General features: G+C 43.2%; 1 pseudogene; it reads left to right on the top strand.

The window, feature by feature from the left end:
* Positions 1-4067: 4067 nt before the first annotated feature.
* Positions 4068-24360, top strand: part of LOC148436341 (aminopeptidase B-like) — a 28298-nt pseudogene continuing 8005 nt past the window's right edge.

The raw sequence follows: 24360 nt of genomic DNA, 5'->3' as shown, positions 1-24360 counted from the left end.
AACCGGTCAGATATTACCTAGCCCGCAGGAGAGTTTGGGGAGTCAGAGAAGATCCGTTCTGCACGTGTAGAACAAAATTTCCTCTTTTAAAAAAAAAGAAAAATACAGCAAGGCAGTGTGGTCGCACCTTGTCAGCTGAAGCACAGCAAGCTGTATTCTTATCCCATACGACCACGTCAGTTAAGTGGTTAAGCCTATGGAGGCTTAGGAGCAGGAGAGTGATCTTTTGATCTCTTTCTCGCAGCCTCTGGTTGGTTCCGGAAGCTGACACTGAGCACATTCGCAGTGTCTTCTACAGGAGAAGTCTTTAGACTTCTAAAACTTGTCGGAGATATAACTCACATGGAAAGCGGTTACCGCAACAGATGTCCCTGTGAGTTTCCCTTACTTACATATTGGAGATATTTTCATTAAAAATGAACTTCTGGATAAGTTTTTTTTTTTTTTTTTTTTTAGATGTATGTAACATGATTCTGAGACAGATTGAATGTGGGGAACAAAGGACCATTCAGAGTCAAGGATAACGCCTAGGCAGCGGGCTTGTGGGGTGTGGTTGATTTGTAGAGTTATTAACAGTGATTGAGAGCTGCTTGGTACTATTGGCAGGTGGAAATATAATTATTTAAGTAAATTATTAATTGCTGGATGGAGCCCTTAGTCCCTTTTAATAGGGCTTTGGGCCACTGCATTGTTCTGTAATATTTGTTGTGCATTGACTCTTCTAATATACACTATGCAGACAAGTGATTGGACACCCCCCCGCAAATGAAATTATCATTTATTTATATGGCACCACAAGTATTCCATAGCGCCTTACAAAGTACATAAACAAATAGGTTGACCAGTGACTTATAGTACAATACAATACAGGACGAGTTTGAGAATAATATACATTGCTACATTAGCGACTGTAACGCCCAGATAAGCAACAGAGCAAAGAAACCAGAGTTTAGGTGCCCTAGTGGGGAGTAAGAAGTAGATGAAGGTAAAGTAAGGAGAAGCTCAAGAGGGTAGAGTGTCCCGCTTGCAAGAGCTTACATTCTAAAGGGGAGGGGCAGACAAACTGGGGTGACAAATGAGGTAGGCAGGGAGGAAGGAAGGAGCATGTAGCAGCAAGTTAAGATGAGAGCTGGAAGGCTTTGATGAAGTAGTTGGTCTTGAGAGCCCATTTGAAGGATTGCAGAGAGGTGGAGAGTCTGATGGGAAGAGGGAGAGAGTTCCAAAGGTGGGGAGCAGCGCAGGCAAAATCTTGGAGGTGGGAGTGGGATGAAGTAATCAATTGGCATGAGAGGCAGCGTTCGTTTGTTGAAGCGAAGAGGGCAGACAGGAGAGTGATGGGAGATGAGGTCCGAGATGTACATGGGAGAGGAATGGGCGAAGGCTTTATAAGTGAGTGTGAGAACTTTTTGAATTGGGTTCTGAAAGGGAAGGGGAGCCAGTAGAGAGGTTGTAGTAGAGGGGAGGTAGATGCAGAGAAGAAGATGAGCCGAGCAGCAGCATTGAGGACAGACTGGAGAAGGGAGTTGGGGAGGCCAGATAGGAAGTGGTTACAGTAGTCCTGTAGTTTAGTGTGTACCCAGAGACAAGGGTCTAATCTTGGAAATATTTTTAAGATGGAAACGACAGGACTGCGAGAGAATCTGGGTATGTGGTTTGAAGGAGAGGGAGGAGTCCAGGATTACTCCAAGACAGCGCACTTTGGGGCTAGAGGAGATAGTTGTGCCATCAATTGATAAAGATATGGTGGGAAGCGTGATTATGTGTGTGGGGGGGGGAAATGATCAGCTCAGTCATAGACATATTAAGTTTAAGAAATCACTGGGACAAACAGGAAGAGATAGCAGAGAGACAGTTGGAGATATGAGAGAGGGGGGGAGGAAAGGTAGATCTGAGTATCATCAGCATAGAGATGATAATGGAGGTCAAAAGAGCTGATGAGTTCACCTAGTGAAGACGTATAGATTGAGAAAAGGAGAGGTCCAAGCACAGAACCTTGGGGAACACCTACTGTAAGAGGGGGAGGGGTGGGTGTGTGTGTGTGTGTGTGTGTGGGGTGGCAGGGCAGGAGACCTTAAACAATCGGTCAGAGAGGTAAAAGAATAGCAAGGAGAGGGAAGTGTCACGTAGACCAAGGGAGGGAAGGAATTGCAGCAGGAGAGGGTGGTCCACAGTGTCGAAAGCAGCAGAGAGGTCAAGGAGAATAAGTAGTGAGTAGTGGCCCTTGGATTTAGCAACAAATGGATGCGGAGGGGTGATCCGGGAAAGGAGGAGGTGGAGAGCCTGGGGACTAGTTGGATATGTTGTCCTGACGTATGGAGTAAATTTTAGATGTAAAGTAGGTAGCAAAGTCAAGGGTAGTGAGCTAGGAGGGTGCGGGCGGAAGAGGGAGTTGAAGGTGGAGAAGAGGCGCTAGGGATTTGAGGACTGAGATTAGATGAGGTTTATGAAATATGACTATTCAGAGAGGGAAAGGGCAGCACTGTAGGATGAGGGCATAAATTTGAAATGGAGAAAATCTGCCTTAGAGCGTGATCTTCTCCACTGTCTCTCGGCAATTCGTGAACACTTTTGCAGGTATCTGGTACATTTTGAATTCCAGGGTTGAGGTGTGGTTCTGCGAGGTTGAGTAGTAATCGCCAGAGCCACAGAGTCCAGAGCAGAAGTAAGGAAGGTATTGTATAGGGAAGTGTTCAGGGCAGGAGAGAGAGGATAGGGGAAAGAAGTGAGTCAAGCAGGGAAGAAAAAGAAACGGTGTCAATAGCCTCAATGTTACGTTTAGTGATGGTGGCCTTAGGAAGTAGTGGAGAGAGGGATAGGTTAAAAGAGAGAAGGTGATGGTCAGAGAGGGGGAATTTGAGTAATCAGAAATATCACAACGGTGATGAAGACCAGATCAAGCAAATGCCCACTCACGTGGGAGGGTGAGGAGGTCCATTGGGAGAGACCAAATGAAGATGTGACGGTAGAGGATTCTGTGGGGATATCAATTGGAATATTGAAGTCACCTAGGATAGTGGAGAGAAAATTAGGGAGCCAGGAAGCAATGTTGTCAAGGAATTTGGAAGGAGGGCCAAGGGGGCGGTAAATGACAGCTACTCAGGTATACTGGTTGGAAGAGGCGTATGGCATAAACCTCAAATCTAGAGAAAGTAAGGGATGGTTCAGAGGGTAGAAGTTAGTAGGAGTAACCTGGGGATAAAAGGACCTCTACACCACCACCATGGCGATCCCCGGGCTGAGGGATGTGAGAGAAGGTGAGGCCCCCCCAGAGGAGAGAGCTGCAGGGGAAGTGGTGTCAGAGGGTGAAATCCAGGTTTCAGTAATGGCTAGGAGATGCAAGTTTTTGGAGATGAAAAGGTCATGGGTGGGAACGAGTTTATTACAGACTGATCTGACATTCCAGAGGGCACAGGATAGAGGGACCGTGTTTGTGGGAGAGATGTGAATGAGATTATCAGGGTTGCTGTAATGAGAAGGTGAGATTAATTTGGGCGACCAAGAAGAATGTGGTGGAGAAATTGTGCTGGGAAGGAAACCTGTAGGTGGTGGGCAGGGAGGGAGTTTAATGCGATGTGGATGGAGGTGTGGTGACATGGAGAGGAGGTTTGGAGGAGGGATTAGCAGTGGGGTAGTAGGACTCAAGCAGGGTAGAAGAGAATGAAAGTGGAGTAATGAGAGAGGAAGGCAGACAGGAGGGGAGATAAAGGAAGGAGGAGGTGGAGGAGACAAGGGGGAAATGATAATGGTGGAAGAAGGGCAGAGCAGGGGATTAGGTAGACACTGAGTGGAGGGGGAAGCGGAAGAACACATGGTAATGGTGTGGATGAGTTGAATAGGGGGAGGAAAACTAGATGTATGAATGTGAGAGAAAGTACAGGAGATTTTCAGAGAAGCAAGTAAAAGTACAGTGGAGGAAAGGGTGTCTGCACAATTACCAAATGGTGTGCTCCTGCAACAGACGTGTTCGTGAAGGTATAAAACGAGAAGTATAGAAGTGTTCTCAATAACTGTGCTCCTTACATTGTGGCAGTTTTATGGAAACAAGAAATGTTTTTATCAGGACGACAATGCCACCTGTCATGTTTCCAAGTGTGATGCTGGAGTGGTATCCAGAAAATTCAATAACCCGGATGGACTGGCCAGCTCAGAGTCTAGATCTTAACCCTGTTGAAAACCTCTGTGACGAATTGGAGCGACTGGTGCGTTCTCGGCCGACTCGATCTTCAGTGTCATAGTTAGTCACTGTACTTAAGGCAGGATGGTAAAACATACTGCCTACTGTTTTCAAACTGAACGGTGTCTGCAGGACTCGCTGCACATGGTGGACCTACAAAGTACTGACGTCATTAAAAATATAATGGCAATATTTTTCTGCAAATCTACGGACCAAGACCTTTAATTTGGTATATGAAGTGCCCTGCTCAGATAACGGCATCATAATAATGCCACTCCTAAAAATAGTCCTCCTGCTGTTGATATATAGATGTTTATTAGAAGGACATAATAAATAATTGTATCCAAGTGTATCAGTCCAGTTGTAAATTAGTAATAAGCGAGGGGATTTATATTGAGGCAGCTGTAGTCTAATAAGATGCACGTTTTTATGAAACAATCCACACTGCTGGCCCGATAATTAAAATTGTAGTAAAGCGGAATTTCAAACCATTGTTGTCGATATGTATAGACCATAAATGGCAACAGTCATTTGGACAACGGGCTAATGATAGCTGGTGCTTCATCTGACTAATCTGAATTTTATATGGCTTTGCCTAATAGAAACTTATGGGCTTCTATTCTCAACTCCCCCATCGAAGGGGTCTAATCTGATCCATCACAGCGTCCCCCTACGGAAGGCGCATCCTTCTGCGCATGTGCAGAAGGACGCCAGATGGACTACTGGGTCATAAACCCAGAAGTCTCTCTCTTGAAAAGGACAGCTCTTATCGGGAGAGCTGTTCTTTGCGACTTTATTCATGCATACATTATTTATGCTGGCATGCATGTGATGAGTGGCGGGATGCATCGCATGCATAATGTGATGCATCATGCATCCTGCCCCAAATGTATTCTGTGTATAAATTGTAACACAAGAACTAGAATCCCAAATCTTTTTTTTTTTTTTCTTCTTGTCAATAACCTGATTAAAAAGTGGTAATTGTTGGTTGCTGACTTTACATTTCTACACAGGTTTGTTGGTTGGAACCTGAACAGACTGCGGGAAAGAAGAAACCTTACATGTATACCCAGGGCCAAGCTGTTTTAAACCGCTGTTTTTTCCCTTGTTTTGCTACACCTGCTATTAAAAGTACCTATTCAGCCAATATCAAGGTAGGTGAATAAGAGTCAAACCTTTCCTTTTGTATACTTAAGGATTACATTATTAGAAAATAAAAAAAAATTATATTATATAAATGGCATAAAGCTTGGCACTCCTCCTCAGTCAGTGATTTCGGGTGCCCTCCGCAAGTAACAAAAAACTGTAGTGTAGAAAGTGGTAGCAGCGGCACTCCTTAGTAATAAATCAATAAACAGATGAAGTTCTAAACTTCTTTACTTCAACGTTACAATCTTTTGGATTTTCGTCAGGAAGATGACGAAAATCCAAAAGATTGTAACGTTGAAGTAAAGAAGTTTAGAACTTCATCTGTCTATTGATTTATTACTAAGGAGTGCCGCTGCTACCACTTTCCACTTTCTACACTATATATATATATATTTTCTTATCATTAGTCTGTGTAACATTACTTGCTCTTTGTGTCCGTCGCCCCCCCGCCCCTCTCATATTCACCATAGATCTGGTGTTTCAACCTTGTCGTGTATTTGCTTCTTAAAGAGAGGTTTTAATGTCGATTTAGATAAAAGTTCTTACTATTTATCATATATAAATGAACAGAGAGGCTGTGACTATCTCTCGGACCTCCAGCCTTTACACATGTACAGCATGTAATAGCAGGTGTCTGTAAAAACCTTGGTCTATTCATGTAGCAGTGAAAAGCCCTTTTTCTCCTTCATCCATTAGGGGACACTGGAGTTACACTGGGGTATAGACGGGTGAGAGAAGAAAGAAGCTGGCTCCTCCCCCTCTATACCCAACCGGATTCGGTTTAGAATAAGTGCCCAAATGGAGCGGGTGCTTCTGATACTATTTGTAGCCTGTTTGTGATATTACTTAATTTTATTTTATTTCAATTTAATTGAACTTCTATCAAGGCTACAACAAGCTGACTGTATGCTGCTGCAGTCAGCTTGCATCATGGGAGCCGCTGAAGGGGCTTGCCACGGTCCACCAATACAAGTTTCCGGGTCCCTGCCTGAGGTTTTCCAACCATCGGCCTGTAGCGCACCAGCCGGCAGGCAGCGATAGGTATGCACATACCCCATGATTAGCAAGGGGGGATGGTGAGAGAGGTAGTAAGACACGGCTGTCCCTGACCCTTATAGCGGCACCCGGCCCTGCACAGACGGTTGTGGCATTGCAGGGGGCCAGTGTAGCACTTGTGAAATCAGGGCTCTTCTCTGCCTCGTGCTATTCATGGAGCAGAAGTGTATTACCTCTCCAGCGGCACCCCAGTCTAACGTGACCTGCTGCTCTCGGACACTGGAGCATGCACAGTAAGAATACAGGCATATTGGGCTCCCGATATGTCTGTGTTCTCACTGCGTATAGGGATCGCAGAGGGGCAGGACAGCGCTCGAAGACGCCGGACAGGTAAGTGTACATGAATGGCTACTAAATGTAGCTATCGCATTGATGTGAGGCGATATAAAATGATATCTTTTAGTAAGCCACTTCATGTTGTACATGAATAGACCCCATTATTACTACAGGCAGGTGTCGGGCTGGGGCCGGGGCTGAACGACTGCTCATCCAATCATGTGGCCAGTTGGCGACATGCGGGGATGTGTTTCTGCTAACATCCCATTGGTTACAGCGACAGCAAGGACACAGCAGCCAGCTTAATCTCTGAGGCAGATCTTTCCCAGGGACTGCGTTGCACTGGGAAAGGAGTGTCAGGCACAGGGCCTGGCCGACTGTTACGCCAACTACGCAGGTGCGTAGAGTGCCAGCCAGCAGAGGGCGCTGTGATTAGCCACCAGGCCACAATTCAGTCCCCAGTGTGGCCATACTCCTTCCTGCTTCCCCTGGCTGGCCGCATTCCTTCCCCCCCCCCCCCCCCTCCCCGGTCACTGCGGGGAGGCTCCATTTGCCGGGCGCCCGCTGAGATTTTTTTATCAGCGAGAGCCTGGCTCTTTTCCCGCAGTGGCAGCCGGAGCTCAGCTTTTCCCATGAGACCACACCCCTTTCCTTTGTCAGGTGAAAATTCCTACCAGGGGGCACCAAAATTTATCTTCGCTTACCAAAAATAGATGGATCCACATACATCTAGTCTCCTTGCGCATTTAACAACCTTTCTAGTCGCGCCATGCTGTGGCGTGGCTCAGTAACGCCAGATGTCTTTTGTGTGACTTTTTACCTTCAAATGCGTCTGAATCGCACAGCGATGCGAATAGATGGCATAAGCAGCTTCAGGTGATTTAAATGATATGCAGCATATGTTCTGTGTGGGTGTAACTGCATGTGAAACACTCCGTTACAGAATCAGCGGCTGTAACACTGTAACGTATTGTTTAGCATGCAGATACACCCGCAGATGTACACAGAGCTTAGGCATGCTGCATATCATTTTAATCAGCAGAAGCTGTCTGTGCTTTCTATTTGCATCGTTGTGTGATTCGGATGCATTTGAAGGTAAAAAGTGGCACAAAAGACGCTCTGTGCTACCAAGTCACATGGAGCTCCCGCGTTGTGTGTTGCGACTTGTAGCGCACAGAGGATAGATATATGTGGGCACATCTGTATATGGCTCGGCTCGGCCCGGCCCTGGTCAGGCAGTGTACAGGGTGGTGGGCTCCACATTTTGAACCGCTCCTCCCTCTCTATAGCCTTCCTCAATTCTCACAGGTTTTATTTCCCTTCTCTGATACCTTTTCAGTGGAGTGGGAGCCTGTGGTGTCTTCACATATATGTATTTCTGGTGTGCTGATTTGGTTGCTGTGAGTATATATGCGAGTCTGTTTGGTTCGGTGCAACAGCATGGCAGGTAAAGGGACCACTTCTGATAAGGGGAATACATCCCACAACCTTTTTTCCTGCTCTAAATGTAAGAAGTAGTTTTCTCATCCACTCTCTGATGGAGGAGCTTTATGTGACACTTGTAAATCTGTAGGTTCAACTCCCCCACCTGCTGATTCACCATCATGGTGTCTACGCTAGCAGGTGCTATGTCGGAACTGACCCAGGAACTGTCAGCTGCCCGAAGCGAGAGGGAATTCGCTAGAGGGGTCCCTACTTTTGTCACAATTATGTGAGCCCGGGTTAGCTCAGAAATTAGCATGTTCAGTTGAAACCTTGGTCCAGGTTTCTTCTGCTCTAGAAAGATTAGGAGACAGGATGATGGAATCCTCCTCCAGGAGTGGGGGCACTGTATCAAAGCCCCCCAGAAGAGAAATCTTCCGATTGCCCTTCAATCGGAGGATTCAGGCGTAGATTGTTCTTCCCAGGGGGAAGTGGGCGAGATTGAGGAAGACTCGGAGGTTGAAACTCTGGTACGCAGGGGGTTGAGTCCCCTACTTTAGCTGTCCACTAGTTTCTCAAAATTGCTGATTCCGAAGTGGCAGAGCCTCCAGACGCCTTTCTATTTAGGAGACTGGCGGTTACTTTTCCTTCAACTCCTCAGTTAGAAACGCAACTGATGGCAGCGTGGAAACAGCCAGACAAAGTTTCAGACGTCCAGGCGTTTTCTTTTACCCCTTTTCTTCATCAGATAGGGATAAGTGGGAAACCCCTCCTCAGGTGGACCCATCTGTATCTCGATTGTCCAAGAAGACAGCGTTCCCTGTGCCAGGGGCAATGCCCTTTCGGGATAGTTCAGAGAGTAAGTTGGAAAACACCTTAAAATCGATCTACATAGCAGCAGGTATGTCCCTCAGACCAGCCTAAATTGGCACATGGGTGAATACAGCTGTGGAGAAATGGGTGGAGCAGCTGGTGGAAGGCCTTAAATCGAATGTTCCGCGTTCTGACTTCCTTTCCCTAGCTGAGCATATTAGGGAGTCGGCCATATATCTGGGGGATGCCTCCATGGATGTTGGCCAGGATTTCAGCTTCGGCGGTGGCTGCTTGCCAGGCCGTTAGACTTCGCATCAGCCTGCCAAGTTCTAAGCCAAAGAGAGATATTGAGTCTATGCCGTTCACGGGGGACTATGGTTTGGCCCTGAGTTGGACAAGTGGATTGGACTACAGGGCAAAAAAATTCCTTTTTACCTTCATCAGCGGCGCCTAAAAGGTCCTACTCCGGACCTTAATTTCCCTCCTTTCATTCCCCCTCCTAGTTTCGCACCAAATCCAGGAGATTATCGTCAGCCACAGGAGAAGGTAATTAGAGGACGTCAACCCGGCCCGTCATCCAGACCCCAAGCCTGCAGATAAACCTGCAGCGTGACTGTCTTCCCTCCCACCTGGGGGGGATGCTCGCTGAGGTTCAGAGATGGTTTGGTTTCAGACCAGTTCGGACGCCTGGGCCCAAAATCTAGTATCCCTAGGTTACAAAATAGTTTTTATCCTCCTCCAGTTCGCTTCTTCACCACGAGTCTGCCTGTTTCAGTGCAAAAATAACAGAGCTTGCAGCAGGCAATATACAAACTTCTGGCAGCAGATGTATTGCCCCTGGTGCCAGTATTCCAGCGATCACAGGAATTTTATTTCAATCTGTTTGTAGTTCCCAATCCGGACTGTTCAATTCGACCTATTTTGAATCTAAAATCCTTGAATGCTTACGTAGCATTTCACCGGTTCACGATTGAATCCCTGCACTCTGTGATTGCAGGTCTGGAGGATGGGGAATTCTTGGTGTCCTTAGAAATCAAGGATGCCTACTTACATAATCTGACCTGGTAGACACATCAAGCATTTCTTCGGTTTGCGATACTGGACTCACATTACCAGTTTCGGGCCTTGCCCTTTGGCTGCACATCAGCGCCCAGGGTATTCACAAAAATCATAGCAGTGATGGTGGCTCATCTTCGATCCCTGGGAGTGACCATTGTCCCATACCTGGACAATCTTCTGATCAAGGCCCCCATCAGTGGAGACACTTCAAGACCATGTCTTCTTGACTCGCCAAGTTCTCGTCCAACATGGCTGCATTGTCAACTTTCAAAAATTCAATCTGATTCTGTCTCAGGGCATGATCCTGGATACCTCAGTGCAGAGGGTGTTTCTTCTGATGGACAAGATTCAGGCTTTGGTCAGGATGGTTCTAAAACCGATGATGGTGTCCGTTCATCTCTGCAGTCGCCTGCTGGGCAGGATGGTGGACTCCTTTTGAGGCTATTCAGTTCGGCAGATTCCACTAGAGGGTTTTCCAGCTGGATCTTCTATCCCAGTGGTCGAGATCTCACCTCCAAATGCACAGATTGGTTTTGCTGTCCACTCGAACCCGTGTTTCGCTGCTCTGGTGGCTCCAGATGGATCATCTCATAGCGGGTTGCTGGTTTGGCATCTGGAATTAGACTTCTGACCATGGATGCCTGCGTGGTTGGTGTGCTGTGGTGTTGGACTGCCAGTTTCAGGGCTGCTGGTCTCGCCAGGAGGTGCTCCTTCCTATCAATGTTCTGGAGCTTAGAGCAGTATACAATGCCCTTCTAGCTTTGTCCTCTCTCCTACAGGAACATCTAGTTTGGGTGCAGTCGGACAACGCCACAGCTGTAGCGTATATAGATCATCAAGGTGGGACTCGCAGTCGTTTAACCATGCGGGAGTCCAGTCGCATTCTGCTGTGGGCGGAACGACTCGCCATCTCCATCGTGTTCATTCCCGTCATCTAGAACTGGGAGGCAGACTATATTAGTCACCAGGATCTTCATCCCGAAAAGTGGGGCCTTCATCCGGAGGTATTTCTGCAGCTGGTTCAGCACTGGGGCAGGCTTCAGCTCGACCTCATAGCCTATTGTCGGAATCGTCAGCTACCACTGTACTGTTCCAGGACGAGGGATCCAGCAGTGGAGGCGGACGTGCTTTCTGCTCCGTGGCGGTACAATCTGGTTTTTACAGTTTTTCACCATTTTCTCCTCTTCCTTGGGTGCTCAAATGCATCAAGGTAGAGTCCTTCAAAGTCATCCTGGTAGCCCCGAATTGGCCATGTAGCGCTTGTTACTCCAACATTCTGCGCCTCCTCGCAGATGACCCTTGGCCTCTTCCACTCAGGTTGGATCTTCTTTGGCAGGGTCCATTCCTTAACCTCGGTTTGCAGCGTCTGCATTTAACAGCGTGACTGTTGAAGCCGGGATCATAAGGCAAAGAGGTATCCCGGAAGAGTTTATTCCCACCATGATATAAAACCACAACCCTTTATTTTTACTGGCACCTGGAGTTTAACACCTCCTATGCTGCTCGCAAAGCCAAAGGTATGTATCTGTACAATGTAAATGCCCAAAATAGAAAGCACATATGTACATGAGTACAAAATGCGCAGCGCTTATAGTCAACAATACAAGGGTACTAATTATAATTTATTACCATAAAAATCATAACAATATCAAAATCAACTTTCACATATATAAACTCCCAGGAGTGGGGATCATAAAAAGTTGACAAAACACATATATTACCAACAAATAAAAAATATATAATGATAATAAAACATATTATGCATAAATAAGAAAGACAGTTTTAAAAATAAGACAGCTCGTGACCAATGTTTTAGATTATATAGCTCTTAATTCCACACTGGATCACTGTCCCATATGTAATTCACTATAGCCCATGCATGGTTACTCCATATAGTCCATGAAGAGGTTTACTGCCAACACTTGTATCCACAAACGTTCATATGAATCACTGAGTACACAATAGTAGTAAGGTCAATAGCTAGTCTATAGCAGCATGTAATCGTAAGTGAGATATAATATCAGCCGGGGCCTCCAGACTCCCTGCTGATGTCCATGCTCACAGTATTGGTTGTATACGCTGCAGCCAAAACTTCACATAGGTCAGGTATCAGTGTACATATAGTCAGTCCACTGTGGGAGATGTACTGCTGGAGCCTCGGTGATCCGTGCTCACTGATGGCAATCTAGTATTCTCCAAATGAGCGTGTGCAATAAAAGGTCAGGAGCAGACCACCCTCCGTATCCTCAACGCGTTTCCCTGCACCTTGAGCAGCTGTTTCATGATGCGGGCCTGCAAGCCAGTTACGGTGGCTCATTACCATCTTATGTGTCTTACTGGGGTATTCAATATGGGAGCGATAACATCGTTTTTGCGTTAATTTCGCAATTATGACGTCATTATCGCATTTTTTAGTTTTACACCCTATTCAATTTCAAAGACTTATCGCAGTTTTGAAAAGTCTTTGATAAAAAACGGGGATAACTTTTCACCATTGAATAGGTGTTGAAAAAAGTGCAGAATTGGGGTTTAGGGGTGCAGGCTTAAAAAAAATAGCCTGCACCCCTGGGAATGACATTTAAAAAAGAACTGTGTCAAAAAAAAGTTAAAAAAAAAAAATAGGGACACCCCAAAAAATTAATTTAAAAATTGGGGTAAAAAAAAAAAAAATTGAAAAAATTGTTAAACTATAGTGCAATAGGTTCAGGGCTATTCTGCAAGTATGCGGCAGGTGTTTTGAAGAATAGAATTATAGCGGCAGGTGCACAAATGCAGAATTATTAAAAAATTACTTTAGGGACTTAAAAATATGCTAGTACCCATTTTCATGTACCCCAAATTTGATGGGACCACTTAAAAAAACGAAAAAAATAACCTAAGTGCTCTTCTGCAACACTTCTTCAATGTCGGGGAAAAAAACACCTGCTGCGGCTATTTAAATCCCCGACTTTCAATTAAAGGCTAAAACGAGGGTACCCATAGTGATCCCCCATGTTTTTACAACTTTAGGGGGGTCTTACAATTTTTTTTTTAAGGAAAAATTCGTAACTTTACGCAAATCCAACTTCGGAGTTTCCCGTTTTCGTTAATTTTATATTGAATACGGGGATAAGCGGGAGCGCGCCCGATACTTTAACGCAGGTAAAAACTCTGATATGAAACGTTAACTTCGACAGTGAAGTTAACGTTTCATATTGAATGCCCCTCTTAGTGTGACTGGAAATGGTTTCCTTTTTCTTTCTTCGGCTGTCCTACCTCCTGCTCTTACAGGCTGGTTTGGAGGCAAGGTTGAGGTTAAGATCGCTAAAGGTATAGGTTTCTGCCTCATCTTTTTTTTTTTTCCCAGCGATGCTTGGCATTGCTTCCAGATAATGAACAAAAGAAGCAAAGTATTCCTATATCGGGGCACTCACGGATTAATCGTGATGTACTCAAGTGACCAAACAATTAATAAAACATAACTTTTATTACGTCCTTAAATAATAAAAAAACAAAAGCGAAATATATTACTAAATATATAAAATAAGTGTTCTCTAGTAATAATTATTGTGTGGTAATCTTATAAATGTGCTATGTAACCACTATGGGCATATTCATTCCACACAATATAGTTTAATGTAGAATATCTCACCAGTAAACGTCTCGTACCATGATTGAAACCTATGTGAAATGGATATTGGTGATTTACTGAAGAGACTGGTGCCAGACAGCACTCAATCACTTCATTATAATCCAATTACCTCAATATATGATTGTTCTATTATTAGAGCTCTACACTCTCACAATCTTCTGGTATAGCCACAGTCTCCTAATATACCACAGTGCTGTATTGTGGCACCTAAAGGGTGTTAGAGTAATTTAAGCTGTGATACACAAGAGTAAATTGATTTAATAGCTTAACTCACAACACAGTAATATTGTCCGTTTAGATTCTCTCATGAATATTCACTGTTCTTATTACTGAGCTCTGCACCTCCCTAGTCTATTAGAACATAAACAGTGTCCTGATCAGCTGCTCTATCTGGCAGTTCTTTACTTGCAACATAGTAGCATATTACGTTCTGTCTACTTAATGAATATTCACTGCTCTCATTAGGGAGCTTTTACACCTCCGTGATCTGTTTGTATTTAAGCTGTCTCCTAACCCACCGCTCTATCTAGCGGCTAATGATTATCTAATAAATATTCACTGCTCTCATTACTGAGCTCTGCACCTCCGTAATGTATTAGAACATGAACAGTGTTTTGCTGCTTAATCTAGTAGTTCTTTACTGGCAACATAGTAACATATTACGTTCTGGTTATTGTGTCAATATTCACTGCTCTCATTAGGGAGCTCTAGATTTCCGTGATGTGTTAGTACTTAATGAATAATCACTGCTCTCATTAGGGAGCTTTTACACCTCCGTGATTTGTTAGTACTCGAGCCGTCTCCTAGCCCACCGCTCTGTCTAGCGGCTAATAATTATCTCATGAATATTCACTGCTCTCATTACTGAGCTCTATACCTCCGTAGTCTATTAGAACAGGAACAGTGTCCTGATCTGCTACTAAATCTAGCAGTTCTTTACTGGCAATATAGTAAAATATTACGTTCTGGCCACCATATGAATATTCACTGCTCTCATTAGGGAGCTTAAGACTTCCGTGATATGTTAGTACACGAACAGTCTCCTTAGCAGATCATGCGAAACGCGCGTCAGATCATACGGGCACGCGATGCATAGCGTGACCTGGGTTTTTTAATTATGTGTTTCTCATTGTAATATGTTGTTTATGTTGAATACCGAGTAATACGATTAAATTAAAGAGTTATCACAAGCCGCCAGACAGAGCGGTGGGTAAGGAGACTGTTCGTGTACTAACATATCACGGAAGTCTTAAGCTCCCTAATGAGAGCAGTGAATATTCATATGGTGGCCAGAACGTAATATTTTACTATATTGCCAGTAAAGAACTGCTAGATTTAGTAGCAGATCAGGACACTGTTCCTGTTCTAATAGACTACGGAGGTATAGAGCTCAGTAATGAGAGCAGTGAATATTCATGAGATAATTATTAGCCGCTAGACAGAGCGGTGGGCTAGGAGACGGCTCGAGTACTAACAAATCACGGAGGTGTAAAAGCTCCCTAATGAGAGCAGTGATTATTCATTAAGTACTAACACATCACGGAAATCTAGAGCTCCCTAATGAGAGCAGTGAATATTGACACAATAACCAGAACGTAATATGTTACTATGTTGCCAGTAAAGAACTACTAGATTAAGCAGCAAAACACTGTTCATGTTCTAATACATTACGGAGGTGCAGAGCTCAGTAATGAGAGCAGTGAATATTTATTAGATAATCATTAGCCGCTAGATAGAGCGGTGGGTTAGGAGACAGCTTAAATACAAACAGATCACGGAGGTGTAAAAGCTCCCTAATGAGAGCAGTGAATATTCATTAAGTAGACAGAACGTAATATGCTACTATGTTGCAAGTAAAGAACTGCCAGATAGAGCAGCTGATCAGGACACTGTTTATGTTCTAATAGACTAGGGAGGTGCAGAGCTCAGTAATAAGAACAGTGAATATTCATGAGAGAATCTAAACGGACAATATTACTGTGTTGTGAGTTAAGCTATTAAATCAATTTACTCTTGTGTATCACAGCTTAAATTACTCTAACACCCTTTAGGTGCCACAATACAGCACTGTGGTATATTAGGAGACTGTGGCTATACCAGAAGATTGTGAGAGTGTAGAGCTCTAATAATAGAACAATCATATATTGAGGTAATTGGATTATAATGAATTGATTGAGTGCTGTCTGGCACCAGTCTCTTCAGTAAATCACCAATATCCATTTCACATAGGTTTCAATCATGGTACGAGACGTTTACTGGTGAGATATTCTACATTAAACTATATTGTGTGGAATGAATATGCCCATAGTGGTTACATAGCACATTTATAAGATTACCACACAATAATTATTACTAGAGAACACTTATTTTATATATTTAGTAATATATTTCGCTTTTGTTTTTTTATTATTTAAGGACGTAATAAAAGTTATGTTTTATTAATTGTTTGGTCACTTGAGTACATCACGATTAATCCGTGAGTGCCCCGATATAGGAATACTTTGCTTCTTTTGTTCATTTTATGGTTATATTATATTCCTGGGAGCACCTCCATCCAAAATAGTTACGTATTGAATTTATGATTATTCATATGGAATAAGGGAAGGATAATCTTCTATAGAGTGGTCTGTGCGGACATTTTTCTTGTTTCTTCATTGCTTCCAGATACTCAGACTTTCTTGCAGGGCATTCTTCGTCTTTTTAAACTCCCTTTGTGCCTTCTGCTCCGCCATGGGACCTCAACTTGGTGTTGAATTTTCTTCAGTCGTCAGTGTTTGAGCCCTTGGAAGAGGTGGATCTCAAATATCTCTCTTGGAAGACTGTGTTTTTGTTGGCCCTGGCTCTACGTGACATGTGTCTGAGCTGGGAGCGTTATCCTGCCCCACCCCATAGTTTATTTTTCATGACAACCGGGCGGAGCTTCGTACAAAGCAGTCTTTCTTGTCAAAGGTGGTTTCTGCTTTTCACATAAACCAGCCTCTGGTTGTTCTTGTCTTTTCTGGGGTCGATTGGTTCTTTGGCTGCCCTGGATGTGGTGCAAGCTCTTTGCTGTACCGTGCCCCCACTTGATCCACGGTTACCACTTTTATTCATTTCTACTGTTTTGACACCTTTTGCGTCCTCTGAGGATAGTTTCAGTCGCAGGGTTTTGCAGGCTGCAGGCACCTCGGCGCTCTCCCACCTGGGGAGCAGCTTTGGGATGTCCCCAGTGTAACTCCAATGAAGGAGAAAACAGGATTTTGGTACTTATTGTTAATTCTGTTTCTCAGAATCCGTAGAGGATGCTAGACTCCCTCCCAGTGCTGTTTTGCCCTGCCATGGTGTACTTTTGCCTTGCATGTTTTTGTTGTAGTGTGTTTGTGTTCGGTTTTTTCAACCGTTGCTATGCTGGTTCCTCCTGGTGTTTTTGTCTTTCTCTACTTTTTTTTACCTCTCCGTCTCTCTCATCTCCATTCGGTTTTAGCTCATGTTAAACTGAGTCCAGTGGGGTATAGAGGGCGGAGGAACCAGCTTCTTTCTTAGAGAAATTCAAAGTGCCAGGCTCCACGGATCACCTATCTATACCCCAGTGTAACTCCAGTGTCCCCTATGGAGTTTTGCGCCATGCCGTGGCGTGACTCTGTAGCGCTGAGCGTCCTTCGTGCGACTTTTTATCTTCAAATTGTTTTATTCACACAGCGATGCTAATAGCTAGCACAAGCAGCTTCTGCTGATTGAAAAGATATGCAGCATGCCTATCTGCATGCGAAACACTACGGTACAGTGTTACAGCTGCTGACACTATTACGTAGCATTTCACATACAGATACACCTGCAGATGCTCACAGAACATAGGCATGCTGCATATCATTTTAATCAGCAGCTTGTGTTAGCTATACACATCACTGTGTGAATAAGACACATTTGAAGGTAAAAAGTGGCACGAAAGACTCTGCTACCGAAGCACATGGAGCTCCCACGTTGTGGTGCGACTTGTAGCACATGGAGGATAGATGTATGTGATATTTTTCGATAGCCAGTACATGTTTTACATGAATAGAGCCCCTTGTTTTTCCAATTAAAAACGAATTCAGAGCTACTTGACAGAAAAAAGACCTAGAAAGGTAGCATTAATTATTAACACCTTTGTTGCTTGTGGATTTCTCACCCCTACGCAGAGTACTTTTAGGCGTCACTACAACATCAGTAATTTTGTTTATGCATTACCCACTCAAAATCTGCACAGTTTGAGTTTTGTTTTTTTTTTATAATTTTTTTTATTGAAGCATGACATAGTGTTACAAATATAAAAACATGTACATGTCAAAATTTAGACAGAAAGACAGAAATACGGAAAATGATAGCGAGATAAGAAAATCTGTCCAGTAACCATATTGAAAAAAAAAATGTAATACATATGGAAGTGATATGTAAAACAAATAACAATTGCGAAATATACAGAAGAGACTATTATCAGACATATATCAGACACATAGGCATTTTGTTGCATTTTAGTAAATACTATGTCTCAACCACTTTTCTTTTTTTCCTAATCCAAGTAAACATGACTCTCTCGTTTAAGGACCAGAGAGGGTTAGGCACATCTTGAACAAACGTTAAAAATAAAGTACAAAATTTACTGTATCTAACTTAAGTAGTTACTAATGAGATAGAGGGTAAAATAAAACAATGAGGGAGTCTCAAAGCAGAGGGAGAAAAACAAAATAAATGGTAAACTTATACTGAAAAAGAAGTGTTTAAATGTGTATAATGAAAATATCTCAACATAAAAGTTATGTATTCCAATAGGCCATATAGACACGATAGGCTATAAGTGAAAATAATTAAGGGAAGAAGACAAACAGACGTGTATCAAAGCCAAGAATATATTGGTAACATTGAAAAATACTACAAAGGTAATGTGAGCAAAATCTATTACTGCAGGTAATAACTGGAAAACCTTGTAATGAGTAATTGCCAAATTCAAAATAATATAGATCTAATATAATAAGGCTCACAGTTGCCCAATAATGAACCTCCCTGTAGAAGTGAAAATATCAATCTATTTAAGTAACGGCACCTAGGGGCCCCAAAGTAAAGATGTTATAAACACAGTACAGATGTGTTTAGGGATAGGGCTGCTAATGATATTTAAGTAACAGCACCTGGGGGGCCTTGAAACAAAGCTGGTATAGACATAGCAGGGGGTAATCCCAGTAGTTTGTTCCAAGGAAATAAACACAGCAGCTTATCTGGAATATTAAAGGCAAGAATGCCAGGAAAAATAGCAGTTTGACCGCCATCCACATGCCATTGAGGTGAAGAATATGTAATGTGCATTAATTAAACTCCAATCCCACAATGTAAGTCCTGAGCTGCATAGAGGTGGGTAGTAGGGTTCCCCTCTAAATTAGGAAAAGCAACATATTGAGAAGGTGACCTGGTATTCAAGGTGACAGCATTCTCCGGATGAGGAATGGGCATAAAAGCAACAGGCTCAGAGTTTAGACTAATTGGGGCTGGCTCATTGATCTCAGAGTCACTCTGCAATCGGGTTAGAGTATCTGGGCCAGGGGTGTGTGCATGCAGAGGAATCGGGCCAGGGGTTTGTGCATGCAGAGGAATCGGGCCAGGGGTTTGCGCATGCAGAGGAATCATGTCAGTGTCATAAAGAGACAATAAGCTATTAAACTTGTTGTCTAGGTAAGATAGTAGAATCTTCAACAACTCCATTGCTAATTGAGTAGCCAAAGCTGTAACATCAAATCCTGAATCCGGAACCTCCACTGTTGGTGAAACAGGAAGGATAGAAAGGGGAGTGGAGCACTCCTCCAATTGGAAAATCCTCTGAGCAAACATGATATGAGAAACAGCGTACCTTGTTGAGAGATGAAAACCCAGCAAATCTTGTTGTGGAGCAAGGTTATAAAACTATGGGGTTATCTAACACAGATATACAGTTAAGATAATAACACTAGAAAATAAAGTTGCAAGTATCGAGTATATGAAATAAAGCACTGTAATAGGTGTAATGTGAAATTATAACACCAGGTGGCAGTATTGTAACATATAAGACTGAAGTATAGCTAATAAACCCGTGCAGAATTCACAAAGCCCCGTAAATACTGTGTGTGGAAATTGTACCTGTACCAATGAAAAATATTCTCAATAACATGAAAATACACATTGAAACAAAGCTATTTCTTAAATATATGATATACAACAAATACATTGTTTTCTATTACTAAGGATATTGATGCATCTCATTTATACCCAGAGAAAATTAGAGATAATATCAGTCAGCTAACAATATGGAACATTTCAATAGAGCGCTCACAGTTCCCAAAAGAAAATCTGTCCAGCAGGTTATTTGACAGGCTAATATGGGCAGCAGCAGTGTTCAGATCTGGAGTTAAAGCTGGACAGTCAGAAAGGAGCAGTTTCAGCCATGAGAAACAGTCACTCTGGAAACCCCAGCAGAGTATTCAGCATCGGGTTACCTCAGCAGCCCCGGAACTTCAGGCAATTGAGAACTACCAGCGGGATAGAGGAGCCACGATCTCCCAGGTCCCTGCCCGCCGTCTGTGCAAGGTAAGACAGAGTCCCGCAGGGACAATAAGCACCATGAGAGACTGTCCAATGATGAGCCTCCCCCTGGCAGTGTTATTAGACACCGGAGCTGCGATATATACACGAGGTGCAGGGATGGAGATCTTTTGCAGGGAGCACCACAGGTACTCAATTCCAGGACATGACCCGAACCTCAGACAGTCCAGCAGGGAGGCAAGCCAGACACCACTGGAGGAGGAAGGCAGCCCGGTACGTGAGAACTGTCTCCAGGAGACCCACAAGGGTGCTGCTCACATTCACTGGGACCACCGATCAAAGCAGCCCACAACATGAAGTATAGCAGTCACAGCAGGAGAGATTCTCAGTCAATCCCAGCTTTCACGCCCAAAGATGGCCGAGGGCGGTCATATGCGCCTTACACTTTTGTAGGCTTGACTCCGGGGTGTAGAAGGTGACTCCAGACCTAAGATCAAGACCAAAGTTCTTGCCAAAGTATCAGTGCAGCTGTAACTCACAGCTAACAGTGAATCTCAGAGCAAAAACTAGGTTTTAAAGCAGTTGAAGCTAGCAAGGTCTGGAGTTCATGTAAAAAGCGGCCACACTGGGTGCCCCGCCCACCGGAAGTCCCCAGTTTGAGTTTTTTAAGAAAACACTCGTAGCCTTCTAATCAATACCGACATGTCAAATAGTGTGTGTATGTATGTATACTGTATATACCCGTGTGTGTGTGTGTGTGTATGTATGTATATATATATATATATATATATATATATATATATATATTATACACGCAGTCAGGTGCATAGATATTGGGACATTGACAGAATTTTCATATTTTGGCCTCTATTCACCACCACAATGGCTTTGAAATGAAACAAGCAAGATGTGCTTTAACTGCAGACATTCAGATTTAATTTGAGGGTAATTACATCCAAATCAGGTGACCGGTGTAGGAATTACAACGGTTTCTATATCTGCCTCTCACTTTTTAAGGGGCCAAAAGTAATGGGACTATCAACTCAAAAGCTATTTCATGGACAGGTGTTGGCTATTCCCTCGTTATTTCATTATCATTTAAGCAGGTAAAAGGTCTGGAGTTGATTCTAGGTGTGACATTTGCATTTGGAATCAGTTGCTGTTGACTCTCAATATGAGATCCAAAGAGCTGTCACTATCAGTGAAGCAAGCCCTCATTAGGCTGAAAAATCAAAACAAACCCATCAGAGAGATAGCAAAAACATTAGGTGTGGCCAAATCAACTGTTTGGAACATTCTCTCAGCAACACCAAAAGACCCAGAAGACCACGGAAAACAACTGTGGTGGATGACAGAAGAATTATTTCCCTGGTGAAGGAAAACCCCTTCACAACAGTTGGCCAAATCAAGAACACTCTCCAGGAGGTAGGTGTATATGTGTCAATGTCAACAATCGGGAGAAGACTTCACAAGAGTGAATATAGAGGGTTCACCACAAGATGTAAACCATTGGTGAGCCTCAAAAACAGGAAGACCAGATTAGAGTTTGCCAAACAACATCTAAAAAAGCCATTACAGTTCTGGAACAACATCCTATGGACAGATGAGACAAAGATCAACCAGAGTGATGGGAAGAGAAGAGTATGGAGAAGGAAAGGAACTGCTCATGATCCAAAACATACCACCTCATCAGTGAAGCATGGTGGTGGTAGTGTCATGGCGTGGGCATGTATGGCTGCCAATGGAACTGGTTCCCTTATATTTATTGATGATGTGACTGCTGACAAAAGCAGCAGAATGAATTCTGAAGTGTTTCAGGCAATATTATATGCTCATATTCAGTCAAATGCTTCAGAACTCATTGGGCGGTGCTTCACAGTGCAGATGGACAATGACCCGAAGCATACTGCAAAAGCAACCAAAGAGTTTTTTAAGGCTAAAAAGTGGAATGTTATGCAATGGCCAAGTCAATCCCCTGACCTGAATCCGATTGAGCATGCATTTCACTTGATGAAGACAAAACTGAAGGGAAAATGCCCCAAGAACAAGCAGGAACTGAAGACATTTGCAGTAGAGGCCTGGCAGAGCATCACCAGGGATGAAACCCAGCGTCTGGTGATGTCTATGCATTCCAGACTTCAGGCTGTAATTGCCTGCATAGGATATGCAACAAAGTATTAAAAAGTGAAAGTTAGATTTGGGATTGTTTAGTTTGTCCCATTACTTTTGGCCCCTTAAAAAGTGGGAGGCACATATAGAAACCGTTGTCATTCCTACACCGTTCACCTGATTTGGATGTGATTACCCTCAAATTAAGTCTGAAAGTCTGCAGTTAAAGCACATCTTGTTTGTTTAATTTCAAAGCCATTTAATGTGCATTTCGTACAGGTTCCAGAGGGTTTCACAGCATTAATGAGTGCAGACAAATGGGATCGTCAAGATGGTACATTCATTTTCAACATGACGCAACCTATTCTTATCTTGTGGCTTTAGTAATTGGGGATATTGTGTCTGCAGAAGTAGGACCAAGGTAAGGAAATGGAAGGCAAGTTATATCCTCAAACTGGTTACGATTGTTTAATCACTTACTGTTGCTATGAAAATGTGTATTTACAGAAGCAGAGTTTGGGCAGAACCGTGTTTGATTGATGCTACAAAAAAGGAATATGATGGTGTAATAGAGGAGTTCTTGAGTGTTGGGGAGAGACTATTTGGACCATATGTTTGGGGAAGGTAAGTTTCTGAGCTATTAATCTGAATCATACAGATGTGTCCTCATACATCTAGCCTCGATACACTACGCAGCATGAAATGCTAGGCGTGAGTGAGCCGCTAGGTCCTGTGCAAATCTGCTAGAATCTTCTTCCTTTTTCTTTTGCCGAAAATACGCCTTCGTTGTAATGCAATGCAGCTAGGTAACATCAGGAGAGTGTACTGATTCATAAGTGACATTTGTATATCTGTGTGCAACTGAGTCTGTATACAAAACGGAACTTGGTGTGGGGAAAAAAGCTGCGGCTGCTGCATCATGTCACTTCTTATACAGATTCAGAAACTCAGTCACACACACAGATTACAAGTGTCACTTATCACATTAATCAGTAGAGTCTCCTGGTGTGTCCTAGTTGCAACGTAGATGCGTTTTCGGGAAAATAAGACGCCCAGTGCTAGCAGACTCTCGTGCAATCTTGCACACCAAAAGGGGCTGTTTGGCGCTACTGCAGCAAAGATGTGTGAGGACACATTGTTTCAGCTTTTTACAAGATATTAATGTGTAGAAGGGGTAGTAAAAATTATCAAGGTGGCGCTACCACGGGATGTAAAATCCAAAGTTGTAGTGAGCAGCTGTATAAAAAGAGGATAGTCAGTCCTCACACAAATACAAGAAAAATGGAACAAAACACAGCGCTCTATAGTGATAATCATAAACCTAAATCATATATAAATGCAAGTTTTAATCTCATAAATTCATATGCATAAGATCGCAATACTAAAATACATATGTATAAGTGTATCAAAAGAGTAAAAAATAAAATGGCACAATACTAATGAAAGTGAAAAAAAATCACTCAATCCACATAACTGTTACGGTCCTCAAGGTACACTAAAGGTGCTTACACACAGGATGATGTGTGACTTGGGTCACTTAGAAGCCGGTAAGCAGAGTACACACAGCATGTACAGATTATAACTGGAAGTCTGGATGCACAGAAAGCAAGTTGCATAACCAAAAGTTCCACATGAAAACTATAGCCGACAGGGCGGCGACAGTCCAGGAAGTTCAAATAGGATCAGCTGCCAACCAGGCAACACTAGGAGGAAACGTGAAATCCTCTGACGTCTGATTCTCCTAGCAACCGGCAACCTAGAAGCATAGTCGGGAGCAGGAGGAATACTGGCCGGAGACAAGTCCTGGACTGGACTTGTAATAATAACCTATGCACTTCAGACCCAGGTGTTGTAATTAATTAGAGCCTTTTATGTATGAATCCATACAAGGAGCATATGGAAATGGTGTCAGTGGACTGGCTGCTCTACTCTCCACCACATTTATATGTGATTTATGTTTGATTATCACTATAGAGCGCTCTGTTTTGTTCCATTTTTCCAAGATATTACCTCCTCACATGTCATGTTTATGCTCTTTGTTCCTCACTTTAGGATGCTTTTGCTATCTAAAGAATTAGCAGGTTAGATGAACAATACTTTTTACTGTGTATGTGAAGTCTGATAAAGCTAAAAATAATGTGCTATT

The sequence above is a fragment of the Taudactylus pleione genome, unplaced genomic scaffold, assembly GCF_031769625.1.
Source record: "Taudactylus pleione unplaced genomic scaffold, aTauple2 ptg001800l, whole genome shotgun sequence".
Lineage (NCBI taxonomy): Eukaryota > Metazoa > Chordata > Amphibia > Anura > Myobatrachidae > Taudactylus > Taudactylus pleione.
Note: the sequence above shows the minus strand (reverse complement) of the source record. Positions and strands in the feature narration are given on the sequence as shown.